We start from the raw sequence: 15,559 nt of genomic DNA on the forward strand, positions 1-15,559 counted from the left end.
TGCCCGATTGCCGACGTGTAACAACTTTGGCCCTTGTCAGTGCTTGGGCGGGTGACCGCATGGGAACACAGGGTACTGTTGGCAATTTTGCTTCCTATTTTTCTTTCTCCTTTGTTTTCGCAGCTGCAGACCGATTCAGTGAGGGAGACGCCACCGTGAAATGAAGGGGCGTGCTGTGTGTCCACCGCCTCGCCTCTCCCTGCCTCTCTCAGTCGTTTCTCGTGCTTGTCGTTTTGATATAGGCCGACTGGAGAGCGTCAGCTCTCGCGTCAGCTGAGCAAAGTCGAGACAAGTCGAGACACACTGTAGGCTGGTCTGCAGCGAGTAAGAGGGAGAAAGAACATTAATTTAACGGCGCGTGGCAAAAGTACTCATACGCAAAGCTGAAAGCCTGCTGCGGTGGCCGGGAATCGAACCCGGATCAACTGCTTGCAAGGCAACTATGCTGACCTTTACACCACCACCGCACAACCGGGCGCCCCCACGCCGCGCTGTGTCGGCTTCCCGCCAGTCGGCAGCGGCCGAAGGTGATCGTAGCCCTAGGCGCATTACGAGGTAGGCTAGGGGAGCACATGCAGATGCATTCGCACGGCGTATCCATGCACATTTCGCACCCTTTGTCAAGAGTCGGCGCCGGCGACGCAAGAGGACGCAGAGGACGGCGTTCTGGCGGCATTTTTAGGCGGTACAGTGCAGGATTCAGCGTCTGCAGCATTTTCTCGACAGAATGCTACGGCGCTTGACGGCAGTCCCACGTTATCTCGAGACATCTGCTGGGGAAGCAGCGAAAGATTGCTACTGGTCTGAGCATCGGTGGTTCAGTGGTAGAATGCTCGCCTGCCACGCGGGCGGCCCGGGTTCGATTCCCGGCCGATGCATCGTTTTGCTTTTCCCGCGGTGCCGTGTGGCTTGCGCGCTTGAGATGCACGATCCACAAGAATGTATAGCGGGATTCCCTTGAGAAGAACCGAGAACGCAGCACGTGCGGTTCCCCACTCGGACGCTCGCGTCATGTTCTGCGGACTGGCGTCGGCCTGGCCTCACAAGTTGCTGTGTCCAGGTGCCTCCGAGGCAATGAACTTGAACGACGGGGAGTACTGCCCATCGTTGCAAAAGCTGCAGCACCACCACAATCAACTGGGCCGGCAATGCACGTGTAGCAACAGAACACGTTATCCACCAAGTAGAGTATCTCTGCGTCTAACAATGGGTACGCTACTTGCCCAGTTCCCAGGACCAACGGTCCGCCCCGTGCCTCGGTAGCGCAGTAGTCAGCGCGTAAGTCTCATAATTTTAAGGTCGTGAGTTCGATCCTCACCCGGGGCATTTAATTTTCTGTGACTCACGGTGGTGCTGTCGCTAGGGCTCGAACTTATTTCTTGTTTGTTATCCACAACGTTTCAACGCTTCAGAGAGAAAATTTACACTTCCTGTTATTGATACTGACAGCTTTCCTTTTCCTCTTCTCCCAGTAGAGCATGAAGCCAAAAGCATTGCTCTGAGACTTTCGAGGTGCGCGCCTTGCCAGCCGGTATGCGCAATGACGTTCGCAAAGAGAGAAGGGTGCCGACACGGGCCTCGGCACGAAATGTGCGAGAGACCATCCGATCCGTCGAACGGACGCCCAAATCCGGTGAGATCTAGTGGCTAGGATGCCTGGCTATCACCCCGGAGGCCCGGGCTCGATTGCCGGTACCGGAACGGAATTTTTTCCACACGAATCGTCTCAAGTTTCAGCAGTGCGTGCTGCCGTTTCCCGTCCTGCTCGCAGTACAGCTACTGTTTCGTGACCGCCAGCAGAACATAGACGGGCGAAGCAGACACACGGTGACCCTAGAAGTGGCGTGTGGCTTCATGCGACGTGTTTCCAGCGTAGGGCTGAGCAACCGTCCGCGTCGAGGCCCGTTAGCTCAGTTGGTTAGAGCGTCGTGCTAATAACGCGAAGGTCGTGGGTTCGATCCCCCCACGGGCCAGTAGGCTTTTACTACTACGAAAAGGCAGCGCCGATTTCAGCTGGCGAGTGTGATGACCAAAAGATCATCGCCCTGCGTGGACGTTGGCAGAGGATCCGAACCCGACTCGTCGGGAAGCGCTGCAGCATTCGCTCGGCAATGGTCACAATATGTTGAATACGCTGGTTCTCATACGGCAAAGAGAAAATGAAAGAAAATGCCCGATTGGCGACGTGTAACAACTTTGGCCCTTGTCAGTGCTTGGGCGGGTGACCGCATGGGAACACAGGGTACTGTTGGCAATTTTGCTTCCTATTTTTCTTTCTCCTTTGTTTTCGCAGCTGCAGACCGATTCAGTGAGGGAGACGCCACCGTGAAATGAAGGGGCGTGCTGTGTGTCCACCGCCTCGCCTCTCCCTGCCTCTCTCAGTCGTTTCTCGTGCTTGTCGTTTTGATATAGGCCGACTGGAGAGCGTCAGCTCTCGCGTCAGCTGAGCAAAGTCGAGACAAGTCGAGACACACTGTAGGCTGGTCTGCAGCGAGTAAGAGGGAGAAAGAACATTAATTTAACGGCGCGTGGCAAAAGTACTCATACGCAAAGCTGAAAGCCTGCTGCGGTGGCCGGGAATCGAACCCGGATCAACTGCTTGCAAGGCAACTATGCTGACCTTTACACCACCACCGCACAACCGGGCGCCCCCACGCCGCGCTGTGTCGGCTTCCCGCCAGTCGGCAGCGGCCGAAGGTGATCGTAGCCCTAGGCGCATTACGAGGTAGGCTAGGGGAGCACATGCAGATGCATTCGCACGGCGTATCCATGCACATTTCGCACCCTTTGTCAAGAGTCGGCGCCGGCGACGCAAGAGGACGCAGAGGACGGCGTTCTGGCGGCATTTTTAGGCGGTACAGTGCAGGATTCAGCGTCTGCAGCATTTTCTCGACAGAATGCTACGGCGCTTGACGGCAGTCCCACGTTATCTCGAGACATCTGCTGGGGAAGCAGCGAAAGATTGCTACTGGTCTGAGCATCGGTGGTTCAGTGGTAGAATGCTCGCCTGCCACGCGGGCGGCCCGGGTTCGATTCCCGGCCGATGCATCGTTTTGCTTTTCCCGCGGTGCCGTGTGGCTTGCGCGCTTGAGATGCACGATCCACAAGAATGTATAGCGGGATTCCCTTGAGAAGAACCGAGAACGCAGCACGTGCGGTTCCCCACTCGGACGCTCGCGTCATGTTCTGCGGACTGGCGTCGGCCTGGCCTCACAAGTTGCTGTGTCCAGGTGCCTCCGAGGCAATGAACTTGAACGACGGGGAGTACTGCCCATCGTTGCAAAAGCTGCAGCACCACCACAATCAACTGGGCCGGCAATGCACGTGTAGCAACAGAACACGTTATCCACCAAGTAGAGTATCTCTGCGTCTAACAATGGGTACGCTACTTGCCCAGTTCCCAGGACCAACGGTCCGCCCCGTGCCTCGGTAGCGCAGTAGTCAGCGCGTAAGTCTCATAATTTTAAGGTCGTGAGTTCGATCCTCACCCGGGGCATTTAATTTTCTGTGACTCACGGTGGTGCTGTCGCTAGGGCTCGAACTTATTTCTTGTTTGTTATCCACAACGTTTCAACGCTTCAGAGAGAAAATTTACACTTCCTGTTATTGATACTGACAGCTTTCCTTTTCCTCTTCTCCCAGTAGAGCATGAAGCCAAAAGCATTGCTCTGAGACTTTTGAGGTGCGCGCCTTGCCAGCCGGTATGCGCAATGACGTTCGCAAAGAGAGAAGGGTGCCGACACGGGCCTCGGCACGAAATGTGCGAGAGACCATCCGATCCGTCGAACGGACGCCCAAATCCGGTGAGATCTAGTGGCTAGGATGCCTGGCTATCACCCCGGAGGCCCGGGCTCGATTGCCGGTACCGGAACGGAATTTTTTCCACACGAATCGTCTCAAGTTTCAGCAGTGCGTGCTGCCGTTTCCCGTCCTGCTCGCAGTACAGCTACTGTTTCGTGACCGCCAGCAGAACATAGACGGGCGAAGCAGACACACGGTGACCCTAGAAGTGGCGTGTGGCTTCATGCGACGTGTTTCCAGCGTAGGGCTGAGCAACCGTCCGCGTCGAGGCCCGTTAGCTCAGTTGGTTAGAGCGTCGTGCTAATAACGCGAAGGTCGTGGGTTCGATCCCCCCACGGGCCAGTAGGCTTTTACTACTACGAAAAGGCAGCGCCGATTTCAGCTGGCGAGTGTGATGACCAAAAGATCATCGCCCTGCGTGGACGTTGGCAGAGGATCCGAACCCGACTCGTCGGGAAGCGCTGCAGCATTCGCTCGGCAATGGTCACAATATGTTGAATACGCTGGTTCTCATACGGCAAAGAGAAAATGAAAGAAAATGCCCGATTGCCGACGTGTAACAACTTTGGCCCTTGTCAGTGCTTGGGCGGGTGACCGCATGGGAACACAGGGTACTGTTGGCAATTTTGCTTCCTATTTTTCTTTCTCCTTTGTTTTCGCAGCTGCAGACCGATTCAGTGAGGGAGACGCCACCGTGAAATGAAGGGGCGTGCTGTGTGTACACCGCCTCGCCTCTCCCTGCCTCTCTCAGTCGTTTCTCGTGCTTGTCGTTTTGATATAGGCCGACTGGAGAGCGTCAGCTCTCGCGTCAGCTGAGCAAAGTCGAGACAAGTCGAGACACACTGTAGGCTGGTCTGCAGCGAGTAAGAGGGAGAAAGAACATTAATTTAACGGCGCGTGGCAAAAGTACTCATACGCAAAGCTGAAAGCCTGCTGCGGTGGCCGGGAATCGAACCCGGATCAACTGCTTGCAAGGCAACTATGCTGACCTTTACACCACCACCGCACAACCGGGCGCCCCCACGCCGCGCTGTGTCGGCTTCCCGCCAGTCGGCAGCGGCCGAAGGTGATCGTAGCCCTAGGCGCATTACGAGGTAGGCTAGGGGAGCACATGCAGATGCATTCGCACGGCGTATCCATGCACATTTCGCACCCTTTGTCAAGAGTCGGCGCCGGCGACGCAAGAGGACGCAGAGGACGGCGTTCTGGCGGCATTTTTAGGCGGTACAGTGCAGGATTCAGCGTCTGCAGCATTTTCTCGACACAATGCTACGGCGCTTGACGGCAGTCCCACGTTATCTCGAGACATCTGCTGGGGAAGCAGCGAAAGATTGCTACTGGTCTGAGCATCGGTGGTTCAGTGGTAGAATGCTCGCCTGCCACGCGGGCGGCCCGGGTTCGATTCCCGGCCGATGCATCGTTTTGCTTTTCCCGCGGTGCCGTGTGGCTTGCGCGCTTGAGATGCACGATCCACAAGAATGTATAGCGGGATTCCCTTGAGAAGAACCGAGAACGCAGCACGTGCGGTTCCCCACTCGGACGCTCGCGTCATGTTCTGCGGACTGGCGTCGGCCTGGCCTCACAAGTTGCTGTGTCCAGGTGCCTCCGAGGCAATGAACTTGAACGACGGGGAGTACTGCCCATCGTTGCAAAAGCTGCAGCACCACCACAATCAACTGGGCCGGCAATGCACGTGTAGCAACAGAACACGTTATCCACCAAGTAGAGTATCTCTGCGTCTAACAATGGGTACGCTACTTGCCCAGTTCCCAGGACCAACGGTCCGCCCCGTGCCTCGGTAGCGCAGTAGTCAGCGCGTAAGTCTCATAATTTTAAGGTCGTGAGTTCGATCCTCACCCGGGGCATTTAATTTTCTGTGACTCACGGTGGTGCTGTCGCTAGGGCTCGAACTTATTTCTTGTTTGTTATCCACAACGTTTCAACGCTTCAGAGAGAAAATTTACACTTCCTGTTATTGATACTGACAGCTTTCCTTTTCCTCTTCTCCCAGTAGAGCATGAAGCCAAAAGCATTGCTCTGAGACTTTTGAGGTGCGCGCCTTGCCAGCCGGTATGCGCAATGACGTTCGCAAAGAGAGAAGGGTGCCGACACGGGCCTCGGCACGAAATGTGCGAGAGACCATCCGATCCGTCGAACGGACGCCCAAATCCGGTGAGATCTAGTGGCTAGGATGCCTGGCTATCACCCCGGAGGCCCGGGCTCGATTGCCGGTACCGGAACGGAATTTTTTCCACACGAATCGTCTCAAGTTTCAGCAGTGCGTGCTGCCGTTTCCCGTCCTGCTCGCAGTACAGCTACTGTTTCGTGACCGCCAGCAGAACATATACGGGCGAAGCAGACACACGGTGACCCTAGAAGTGGCGTGTGGCTTCATGCCACGTGTTTCCAGCGTAGGGCTGAGCAACCGTCCGCGTGGAGGCCCGTTAGCTCAGTTGGTTAGAGCGTCGTGCTAATAACGCGAAGGTCGTGGGTTCGATCCCCCCACGGGCCAGTAGGCTTTTACTACTACGAAAAGGCAGCGCCGATTTCAGCTGGCGAGTGTGATGACCAAAAGATCATCGCCCTGCGTGGACGTTGGCAGAGGATCCGAACCCGACTCGTCGGGAAGCGCTGCAGCATTCGCTCGGCAATGGTCACAATATGTTGAATACGCTGGTTTTCATACGGCAAAGAGAAAATGAAAGAAAATGCCCGATTGCCGACGTGTAACAACTTTGGCCCTTGTCAGTGCTTGGGCGGGTGACCGCATGGGAACACAGGGTACTGTTGGCAATTTTGCTTCCTATTTTTCTTTCTCCTTTGTTTTCGCAGCTGCAGACCGATTCAGTGAGGGAGACGCCACCGTGAAATGAAGGGGCGTGCTGTGTGTCCACCGCCTCGCCTCTCCCTGCCTCTCTCAGTCGTTTCTCGTGCTTGTCGTTTTGATATAGGCCGACTGGAGAGCGTCAGCTCTCGCGTCAGCTGAGCAAAGTCGAGACAAGTCGAGACACACTGTAGGCTGGTCTGCAGCGAGTAAGAGGGAGAAAGAACATTAATTTAACGGCGCGTGGCAAAAGTACTCATACGCAAAGCTGAAAGCCTGCTGCGGTGGCCGGGAATCGAACCCGGATCAACTGCTTGCAAGGCAACTATGCTGACCTTTACACCACCACCGCACAACCGGGCGCCCCCACGCCGCGCTGTGTCGGCTTCCCGCCAGTCGGCAGCGGCCGAAGGTGATCGTAGCCCTAGGCGCATTACGAGGTAGGCTAGGGGAGCACATGCAGATGCATTCGCACGGCGTATCCATGCACATTTCGCACCCTTTGTCAAGAGTCGGCGCCGGCGACGCAAGAGGACGCAGAGGACGGCGTTCTGGCGGCATTTTTAGGCGGTACAGTGCAGGATTCAGCGTCTGCAGCATTTTATCGACAGAATGCTACGGCGCTTGACGGCAGTCCCACGTTATCTCGAGACATCTGCTGGGGAAGCAGCGAAAGGTTGCTACTGGTCTGAGCATCGGTGGTTCAGTGGTAGAATGCTCGCCTGCCACGCGGGCGGCCCGGGTTCGTTTCCCGGCCGATGCATCGTTTTGCTTTTCCCGCGGTGCCGTGTGGCTTGCGCGCTTGAGATGCACGATCCACAAGAATGTATAGCGGGATTCCCTTGAGAAGAACCGAGAACGCAGCACGTGCGGTTCCCCACTCGGACGCTCGCGTCATGTTCTGCGGACTGGCGTCGGCCTGGCCTCACAAGTTGCTGTGTCCAGGTGCCTCCGAGGCAATGAACTTGAACGACGGGGAGTACTGCCCATCGTTGCAAAAGCTGCAGCACCACCACAATCAACTGGGCCGGCAATGCACGTGTAGCAACAGAACACGTTATCCACCAAGTAGAGTATCTCTGCGTCTAACAATGGGTACGCTACTTGCCCAGTTCCCAGGACCAACGGTCCGCCCCGTGCCTCGGTAGCGCAGTAGTCAGCGCGTAAGTCTCATAATTTTAAGGTCGTGAGTTCGATCCTCACCCGGGGCATTTAATTTTCTGTGACTCACGGTGGTGCTGTCGCTAGGGCTCGAACTTATTTCTTGTTTGTTATCCACAACGTTTCAACGCTTCAGAGAGAAAATTTACACTTCCTGTTATTGATACTGACAGCTTTCCTTTTCCTCTTCTCCCAGTAGAGCATGAAGCCAAAAGCATTGCTCTGAGACTTTTGAGGTGCGCGCCTTGCCAGCCGGTATGCGCAATGACGTTCGCAAAGAGAGAAGGGTGCCGACACGGGCCTCGGCACGAAATGTGCGAGAGACCATCCGATCCGTCGAACGGACGCCCAAATCCGGTGAGATCTAGTGGCTAGGATGCCTGGCTATCACCCCGGAGGCCCGGGCTCGATTGCCGGTACCGGAACGGAATTTTTTCCACACGAATCGTCTCAAGTTTCAGCAGTGCGTGCTGCCGTTTCCCGTCCTGCTCGCAGTACAGCTACTGTTTCGTGACCGCCAGCAGAACATATACGGGCGAAGCAGACACACGGTGACCCTAGAAGTGGCGTGTGGCTTCATGCCACGTGTTTCCAGCGTAGGGCTGAGCAACCGTCGGCGTGGAGGCCCGTTAGCTCAGTTGGTTAGAGCGTCGTGCTAATAACGCGAAGGTCGTGGGTTCGATCCCCCCACAGGCCAGTAGGCTTTTACTACTACGAAAAGGCAGCGCCGATTTCAGCTGGCGAGTGTGATGACCAAAAGATCAACGCCCTGCGTGGACGTTGGCAGAGGATCCGAACCCGACTCGTCGGGAAGCGCTGCAGCATTCGCTCGGCAATGGTCACAATATGTTGAATACGCTGGTTCTCATACGGCAAAGAGAAAATGAAAGAAAATGCCCGATTGCCGACGTGTAACAACTTTGGCCCTTGTCAGTGCTTGGGCGGGTGACCGCATGGGAACACAGGGTACTGTTGGCAATTTTGCTTCCTATTTTTCTTTCTCCTTTGTTTTCGCAGCTGCAGACCGATTCAGTGAGGGAGACGCCACCGTGAAATGAAGGGGCGTGCTGTGTGTCCACCGCCTCGCCTCTCCCTGCCTCTCTCAGTCGTTTCTCGTGCTTGTCGTTTTGATATAGGCCGACTGGAGAGCGTCAGCTCTCGCGTCAGCTGAGCAAAGTCGAGACAAGTCGAGAGACACTGTAGGCTGGTCTGCAGCGAGTAAGAGGGAGAAAGAACATTAATTTAACGGCGCGTGGCAAAAGTACTCATACGCAAAGCTGAAAGCCTGCTGCGGTGGCCGGGAATCGAACCCGGATCAACTGCTTGCAAGGCAACTATGCTGACCTTTACACCACCACCGCACAACCGGGCGCCCCCACGCCGCGCTGTGTCGGCTTCCCGCCAGTCGGCAGCGGCCGAAGGTGATCGTAGCCCTAGGCGCATTACGAGGTAGGCTAGGGGAGCACATGCAGATGCATTCGCACGGCGTATCCATGCACATTTCGCACCCTTTGTCAAGAGTCGGCGCCGGCGACGCAAGAGGACGCAGAGGACGGCGTTCTGGCGGCATTTTTAGGCGGTACAGTGCAGGATTCAGCGTCTGCAGCATTTTCTCGACAGAATGCTACGGCGCTTGACGGCAGTCCCACGTTATCTCGAGACATCTGCTGGGGAAGCAGCGAAAGATTGCTACTGGTCTGAGCATCGGTGGTTCAGTGGTAGAATGCTCGCCTGCCACGCGGGCGGCCCGGGTTCGATTCCCGGCCGATGCATCGTTTTGCTTTTCCCGCGGTGCCGTGTGGCTTGCGCGCTTGAGATGCACGATCCACAAGAATGTATAGCGGGATTCCCTTGAGAAGAACCGAGAACGCAGCACGTGCGGTTCCCCACTCGGACGCTCGCGTCATGTTCTGCGGACTGGCGTCGGCCTGGCCTCACAAGTTGCTGTGTCCAGGTGCCTCCGAGGCAATGAACTTGAACGACGGGGAGTACTGCCCATCGTTGCAAAAGCTGCAGCACCACCACAATCAACTGGGCCGGCAATGCACGTGTAGCAACAGAACACGTTATCCACCAAGTAGAGTATCTCTGCGTCTAACAATGGGTACGCTACTTGCCCAGTTCCCAGGACCAACGGTCCGCCCCGTGCCTCGGTAGCGCAGTAGTCAGCGCGTAAGTCTCATAATTTTAAGGTCGTGAGTTCGATCCTCACCCGGGGCATTTAATTTTCTGTGACTCACGGTGGTGCTGTCGCTAGGGCTCGAACTTATTTCTTGTTTGTTATCCACAACGTTTCAACGCTTCAGAGAGAAAATTTACACTTCCTGTTATTGATACTGACAGCTTTCCTTTTCCTCTTCTCCCAGTAGAGCATGAAGCCAAAAGCATTGCTCTGAGACTTTTGAGGTGCGCGCCTTGCCAGCCGGTATGCGCAATGACGTTCGCAAAGAGAGAAGGGTGCCGACACGGGCCTCGGCACGAAATGTGCGAGAGACCATCCGATCCGTCGAACGGACGCCCAAATCCGGTGAGATCTAGTGGCTAGGATGCCTGGCTATCACCCCGGAGGCCCGGGCTCGATTGCCGGTACCGGAACGGAATTTTTTCCACACGAATCGTCTCAAGTTTCAGCAGTGCGTGCTGCCGTTTCCCGTCCTGCTCGCAGTACAGCTACTGTTTCGTGACCGCCAGCAGAACATAGACGGGCGAAGCAGACACACGGTGACCCTAGAAGTGGCGTGTGGCTTCATGCGACGTGTTTCCAGCGTAGGGCTGAGCAACCGTCCGCGTCGAGGCCCGTTAGCTCAGTTGGTTAGAGCGTCGTGCTAATAACGCGAAGGTCGTGGGTTCGATCCCCCCACGGGCCAGTAGGCTTTTACTACTACGAAAAGGCAGCGCCGATTTCAGCTGGCGAGTGTGATGACCAAAAGATCATCGCCCTGCGTGGACGTTGGCAGAGGATCCGAACCCGACTCGTCGGGAAGCGCTGCAGCATTCGCTCGGCAATGGTCACAATATGTTGAATACGCTGGTTCTCATACGGCAAAGAGAAAATGAAAGAAAATGCCCGATTGCCGACGTGTAACAACTTTGGCCCTTGTCAGTGCTTGGGCGGGTGACCGCATGGGAACACAGGGTACTGTTGGCAATTTTGCTTCCTATTTTTCTTTCTCCTTTGTTTTCGCAGCTGCAGACCGATTCAGTGAGGGAGACGCCACCGTGAAATGAAGGGGCGTGCTGTGTGTCCACCGCCTCGCCTCTCCCTGCCTCTCTCAGTCGTTTCTCGTGCTTGTCGTTTTGATATAGGCCGACTGGAGAGCGTCAGCTCTCGCGTCAGCTGAGCAAAGTCGAGACAAGTCGAGACACACTGTAGGCTGGTCTGCAGCGAGTAAGAGGGAGAAAGAACATTAATTTAACGGCGCGTGGCAAAAGTACTCATACGCAAAGCTGAAAGCCTGCTGCGGTGGCCGGGAATCGAACCCGGATCAACTGCTTGCAAGGCAACTATGCTGACCTTTACACCACCACCGCACAACCGGGCGCCCCCACGCCGCGCTGTGTCGGCTTCCCGCCAGTCGGCAGCGGCCGAAGGTGATCGTAGCCCTAGGCGCATTACGAGGTAGGCTAGGGGAGCACATGCAGATGCATTCGCACGGCGTATCCATGCACATTTCGCACCCTTTGTCAAGAGTCGGCGCCGGCGACGAAAGAGGACGCAGAGGACGGCGTTCTGGCGGCATTTTTAGGCGGTACAGTGCAGGATTCAGCGTCTGCAGCATTTTCTCGACAGAATGCTACGGCGCTTGACGGCAGTCCCACGTTATCTCGAGACATCTGCTGGGGAAGCAGCGAAAGATTGCTACTGGTCTGAGCATCGGTGGTTCAGTGGTAGAATGCTCGCCTGCCACGCGGGCGGCCCGGGTTCGATTCCCGGCCGATGCATCGTTTTGCTTTTCCCGCGGTGCCGTGTGGCTTGCGCGCTTGAGATGCACGATCCACAAGAATGTATAGCGGGATTCCCTTGAGAAGAACCGAGAACGCAGCACGTGCGGTTCCCCACTCGGACGCTCGCGTCATGTTCTGCGGACTGGCGTCGGCCTGGCCTCACAAGTTGCTGTGTCCAGGTGCCTCCGAGGCAATGAACTTGAACGACGGGGAGTACTGCCCATCGTTGCAAAAGCTGCAGCACCACCACAATCAACTGGGCCGGCAATGCACGTGTAGCAACAGAACACGTTATCCACCAAGTAGAGTATCTCTGCGTCTAACAATGGGTACGCTACTTGCCCAGTTCCCAGGACCAACGGTCCGCCCCGTGCCTCGGTAGCGCAGTAGTCAGCGCGTAAGTCTCATAATTTTAAGGTCGTGAGTTCGATCCTCACCCGGGGCATTTAATTTTCTGTGACTCACGGTGGTGCTGTCGCTAGGGCTCGAACTTATTTCTTGTTTGTTATCCACAACGTTTCAACGCTTCAGAGAGAAAATTTACACTTCCTGTTATTGATACTGACAGCTTTCCTTTTCCTCTTCTCCCAGTAGAGCATGAAGCCAAAAGCATTGCTCTGAGACTTTTGAGGTGCGCGCCTTGCCAGCCGGTATGCGCAATGACGTTCGCAAAGAGAGAAGGGTGCCGACACGGGCCTCGGCACGAAATGTGCGAGAGACCATCCGATCCGTCGAACGGACGCCCAAATCCGGTGAGATCTAGTGGCTAGGATGCCTGGCTATCACCCCGGAGGCCCGGGCTCGTTTGCCGGTACCGGAACGGAATTTTTTCCACACGAATCGTCTCAAGTTTCAGCAGTGCGTGCTGCCGTTTCCCGTCCTGCTCGCAGTACAGCTACTGTTTCGTGACCGCCAGCAGAACATAGACGGGCGAAGCAGACACACGGTGACCCTAGAAGTGGCGTGTGGCTTCATGCGACGTGTTTCCAGCGTAGGGCTGAGCAACCGTCCGCGTCGAGGCCCGTTAGCTCAGTTGGTTAGAGCGTCGTGCTAATAACGCGAAGGTCGTGGGTTCGATCCCCCCACGGGCCAGTAGGCTTTTACTACTACGAAAAGGCAGCGCCGATTTCAGCTGGCGAGTGTGATGACCAAAAGATCATCGCCCTGCGTGGACGTTGGCAGAGGATCCGAACCCGACTCGTCGGGAAGCGCTGCAGCATTCGCTCGGCAATGGTCACAATATGTTGAATACGCTGGTTCTCATACGGCAAAGAGAAAATGAAAGAAAATGCCCGATTGCCGACGTGTAACAACTTTGGCCCTTGTCAGTGCTTGGGCGGGTGACCGCATGGGAACACAGGGTACTGTTGGCAATTTTGCTTCCTATTTTTCTTTCTCCTTTGTTTTCGCAGCTGCAGACCGATTCAGTGAGGGAGACGCCACCGTGAAATGAAGGGGCGTGCTGTGTGTCCACCGCCTCGCCTCTCCCTGCCTCTCTCAGTCGTTTCTCGTGCTTGTCGTTTTGATATAGGCCGACTGGAGAGCGTCAGCTCTCGCGTCAGCTGAGCAAAGTCGAGACAAGTCGAGACACACTGTAGGCTGGTCTGCAGCGAGTAAGAGGGAGAAAGAACATTAATTTAACGGCGCGTGGCAAAAGTACTCATACGCAAAGCTGAAAGCCTGCTGCGGTGGCCGGGAATCGAACCCGGATCAACTGCTTGCAAGGCAACTATGCTGACCTTTACACCACCACCGCACAACCGGGCGCCCCCACGCCGCGCTGTGTCGGCTTCCCGCCAGTCGGCAGCGGCCGAAGGTGATCGTAGCCCTAGGCGCATTACGAGGTAGGCTAGGGGAGCACATGCAGATGCATTCGCACGGCGTATCCATGCACATTTCGCACCCTTTGTCAAGAGTCGGCGCCGGCGACGCAAGAGGACGCAGAGGACGGCGTTCTGGCGGCATTTTTAGGCAGTACAGTGCAGGATTCAGCGTCTGCAGCATTTTCTCGACAGAATGCTACGGCGCTTGACGGCAGTCCCACGTTATCTCGAGACATCTGCTGGGGAAGCAGCGAAAGATTGCTACTGGTCTGAGCATCGGTGGTTCAGTGGTAGAATGCTCGCCTGCCACGCGGGCGGCCCGGGTTCGATTCCCGGCCGATGCATCGTTTTGCTTTTCCCGCGGTGCCGTGTGGCTTGCGCGCTTGAGATGCACGATCCACAAGAATGTATAGCGGGATTCCCTTGAGAAGAACCGAGAACGCAGCACGTGCGGTTCCCCACTCGGACGCTCGCGTCATGTTCTGCGGACTGGCGTCGGCCTGGCCTCACAAGTTGCTGTGTCCAGGTGCCTCCGAGGCAATGAACTTGAACGACGGGGAGTACTGCCCATCGTTGCAAAAGCTGCAGCACCACCACAATCAACTGGGCCGGCAATGCACGTGTAGCAACAGAACACGTTATCCACCAAGTAGAGTATCTCTGCGTCTAACAATGGGTACGCTACTTGCCCAGTTCCCAGGACCAACGGTCCGCCCCGTGCCTCGGTAGCGCAGTAGTCAGCGCGTAAGTCTCATAATTTTAAGGTCGTGAGTTCGATCCTCACCCGGGGCATTTAATTTTCTGTGACTCACGGTGGTGCTGTCGCTAGGGCTCGAACTTATTTCTTGTTTGTTATCCACAACGTTTCAACGCTTCAGAGAGAAAATTTACACTTCCTGTTATTGATACTGACAGCTTTCCTTTTCCTCTTCTCCCAGTAGAGCATGAAGCCAAAAGCATTGCTCTGAGACTTTTGAGGTGCGCGCCTTGCCAGCCGGTATGCGCAATGACGTTCGCAAAGAGAGAAGGGTGCCGACACGGGCCTCGGCACGAAATGTGCGAGAGACCATCCGATCCGTCGAACGGACGCCCAAATCCGGTGAGATCTAGTGGCTAGGATGCCTGGCTATCACCCCGGAGGCCCGGGCTCGTTTGCCGGTACCGGAACGGAATTTTTTCCACACGAATCGTCTCAAGTTTCAGCAGTGCGTGCTGCCGTTTCCCGTCCTGCTCGCAGTACAGCTACTGTTTCGTGACCGCCAGCAGAACATAGACGGGCGAAGCAGACACACGGTGACCCTAGAAGTGGCGTGTGGCTTCATGCGACGTGTTTCCAGCGTAGGGCTGAGCAACCGTCCGCGTCGAGGCCCGTTAGCTCAGTTGGTTAGAGCGTCGTGCTAATAACGCGAAGGTCGTGGGTTCGATCCCCCCACGGGCCAGTAGGCTTTTACTACTACGAAAAGGCAGCGCCGATTTCAGCTGGCGAGTGTGATGACCAAAAGATCATCGCCCTGCGTGGACGTTGGCAGAGGATCCGAACCCGACTCGTCGGGAAGCGCTGCAGCATTCGCTCGGCAATGGTCACAATATGTTGAATACGCTGGTTCTCATACGGCAAAGAGAAAATGAAAGAAAATGCCCGATTGCCGACGTGTAACAACTTTGGCCCTTGTCAGTGCTTGGGCGGGTGACCGCATGGGAACACAGGGTACTGTTGGCAATTTTGCTTCCTATTTTTCTTTCTCCTTTGTTTTCGCAGCTGCAGACCGATTCAGTGAGGGAGACGCCACCGTGAAATGAAGGGGCGTGCTGTGTGTCCACCGCCTCGCCTCTCCCTGCCTCTCTCAGTCGTTTCTCGTGCTTGTCGTTTTGATATAGGCCGACTGGAGAGCGTCAGCTCTCGCGTCAGCTGAGCAAAGTCGAGACAAGTCGAGACACACTGTAGGCTGGTCTGCAGCGAGTAAGAGGGAGAAAGAACATTAATTTAACGGCGCGTGGCAAAAGT

General features: G+C 55.9%; 28 non-coding genes across 28 annotated transcripts; 21 read left to right on the forward strand and 7 right to left on the reverse strand.

The window, feature by feature from the left end:
• Positions 1-395: 395 nt before the first annotated feature.
• On the reverse strand, positions 396-467 carry Trnaa-ugc. Its single transcript has one exon. It is a non-coding gene; the product is annotated as a tRNA-Ala (tRNA).
• A 340-nt stretch (positions 468-807) lies between these two features.
• Positions 808-878, forward strand: Trnag-gcc. Its single transcript has one exon. It is a non-coding gene; the product is annotated as a tRNA-Gly (tRNA).
• Positions 879-1,253: 375 nt separating this feature from the next.
• Trnam-cau lies at positions 1,254-1,326 on the forward strand. The gene has a single exon. It is a non-coding gene; the product is annotated as a tRNA-Met (tRNA).
• Positions 1,327-1,899: 573 nt separating this feature from the next.
• Trnai-aau lies at positions 1,900-1,973 on the forward strand. The gene has a single exon. It is a non-coding gene; the product is annotated as a tRNA-Ile (tRNA).
• A 592-nt stretch (positions 1,974-2,565) lies between these two features.
• On the reverse strand, positions 2,566-2,637 carry Trnaa-ugc. The gene has a single exon. It is a non-coding gene; the product is annotated as a tRNA-Ala (tRNA).
• Positions 2,638-2,977: 340 nt separating this feature from the next.
• Positions 2,978-3,048, forward strand: Trnag-gcc. Its single transcript has one exon. It is a non-coding gene; the product is annotated as a tRNA-Gly (tRNA).
• A 375-nt stretch (positions 3,049-3,423) lies between these two features.
• Trnam-cau lies at positions 3,424-3,496 on the forward strand. Its single transcript has one exon. It is a non-coding gene; the product is annotated as a tRNA-Met (tRNA).
• A 573-nt stretch (positions 3,497-4,069) lies between these two features.
• Trnai-aau lies at positions 4,070-4,143 on the forward strand. Its single transcript has one exon. It is a non-coding gene; the product is annotated as a tRNA-Ile (tRNA).
• A 592-nt stretch (positions 4,144-4,735) lies between these two features.
• Positions 4,736-4,807, reverse strand: Trnaa-ugc. Its single transcript has one exon. It is a non-coding gene; the product is annotated as a tRNA-Ala (tRNA).
• A 340-nt stretch (positions 4,808-5,147) lies between these two features.
• On the forward strand, positions 5,148-5,218 carry Trnag-gcc. The gene has a single exon. It is a non-coding gene; the product is annotated as a tRNA-Gly (tRNA).
• A 375-nt stretch (positions 5,219-5,593) lies between these two features.
• Positions 5,594-5,666, forward strand: Trnam-cau. Its single transcript has one exon. It is a non-coding gene; the product is annotated as a tRNA-Met (tRNA).
• A 573-nt stretch (positions 5,667-6,239) lies between these two features.
• Positions 6,240-6,313, forward strand: Trnai-aau. Its single transcript has one exon. It is a non-coding gene; the product is annotated as a tRNA-Ile (tRNA).
• Positions 6,314-6,905: 592 nt separating this feature from the next.
• Positions 6,906-6,977, reverse strand: Trnaa-ugc. Its single transcript has one exon. It is a non-coding gene; the product is annotated as a tRNA-Ala (tRNA).
• Positions 6,978-7,317: 340 nt separating this feature from the next.
• On the forward strand, positions 7,318-7,388 carry Trnag-gcc. Its single transcript has one exon. It is a non-coding gene; the product is annotated as a tRNA-Gly (tRNA).
• A 375-nt stretch (positions 7,389-7,763) lies between these two features.
• On the forward strand, positions 7,764-7,836 carry Trnam-cau. Its single transcript has one exon. It is a non-coding gene; the product is annotated as a tRNA-Met (tRNA).
• Positions 7,837-8,409: 573 nt separating this feature from the next.
• On the forward strand, positions 8,410-8,483 carry Trnai-aau. The gene has a single exon. It is a non-coding gene; the product is annotated as a tRNA-Ile (tRNA).
• Positions 8,484-9,075: 592 nt separating this feature from the next.
• Positions 9,076-9,147, reverse strand: Trnaa-ugc. The gene has a single exon. It is a non-coding gene; the product is annotated as a tRNA-Ala (tRNA).
• A 340-nt stretch (positions 9,148-9,487) lies between these two features.
• Positions 9,488-9,558, forward strand: Trnag-gcc. The gene has a single exon. It is a non-coding gene; the product is annotated as a tRNA-Gly (tRNA).
• Positions 9,559-9,933: 375 nt separating this feature from the next.
• Positions 9,934-10,006, forward strand: Trnam-cau. Its single transcript has one exon. It is a non-coding gene; the product is annotated as a tRNA-Met (tRNA).
• A 573-nt stretch (positions 10,007-10,579) lies between these two features.
• Trnai-aau lies at positions 10,580-10,653 on the forward strand. Its single transcript has one exon. It is a non-coding gene; the product is annotated as a tRNA-Ile (tRNA).
• Positions 10,654-11,245: 592 nt separating this feature from the next.
• Trnaa-ugc lies at positions 11,246-11,317 on the reverse strand. The gene has a single exon. It is a non-coding gene; the product is annotated as a tRNA-Ala (tRNA).
• A 340-nt stretch (positions 11,318-11,657) lies between these two features.
• Positions 11,658-11,728, forward strand: Trnag-gcc. Its single transcript has one exon. It is a non-coding gene; the product is annotated as a tRNA-Gly (tRNA).
• Positions 11,729-12,103: 375 nt separating this feature from the next.
• Positions 12,104-12,176, forward strand: Trnam-cau. Its single transcript has one exon. It is a non-coding gene; the product is annotated as a tRNA-Met (tRNA).
• Positions 12,177-12,749: 573 nt separating this feature from the next.
• Trnai-aau lies at positions 12,750-12,823 on the forward strand. Its single transcript has one exon. It is a non-coding gene; the product is annotated as a tRNA-Ile (tRNA).
• A 592-nt stretch (positions 12,824-13,415) lies between these two features.
• On the reverse strand, positions 13,416-13,487 carry Trnaa-ugc. Its single transcript has one exon. It is a non-coding gene; the product is annotated as a tRNA-Ala (tRNA).
• A 340-nt stretch (positions 13,488-13,827) lies between these two features.
• Trnag-gcc lies at positions 13,828-13,898 on the forward strand. Its single transcript has one exon. It is a non-coding gene; the product is annotated as a tRNA-Gly (tRNA).
• A 375-nt stretch (positions 13,899-14,273) lies between these two features.
• Positions 14,274-14,346, forward strand: Trnam-cau. Its single transcript has one exon. It is a non-coding gene; the product is annotated as a tRNA-Met (tRNA).
• A 573-nt stretch (positions 14,347-14,919) lies between these two features.
• Trnai-aau lies at positions 14,920-14,993 on the forward strand. Its single transcript has one exon. It is a non-coding gene; the product is annotated as a tRNA-Ile (tRNA).
• The last annotated feature ends 566 nt before the right edge of the window (positions 14,994-15,559 follow it).

The sequence above is a fragment of the Schistocerca piceifrons genome, unplaced genomic scaffold, assembly GCF_021461385.2.
Source record: "Schistocerca piceifrons isolate TAMUIC-IGC-003096 unplaced genomic scaffold, iqSchPice1.1 HiC_scaffold_567, whole genome shotgun sequence".
NCBI lineage: Eukaryota > Metazoa > Arthropoda > Insecta > Orthoptera > Acrididae > Schistocerca > Schistocerca piceifrons.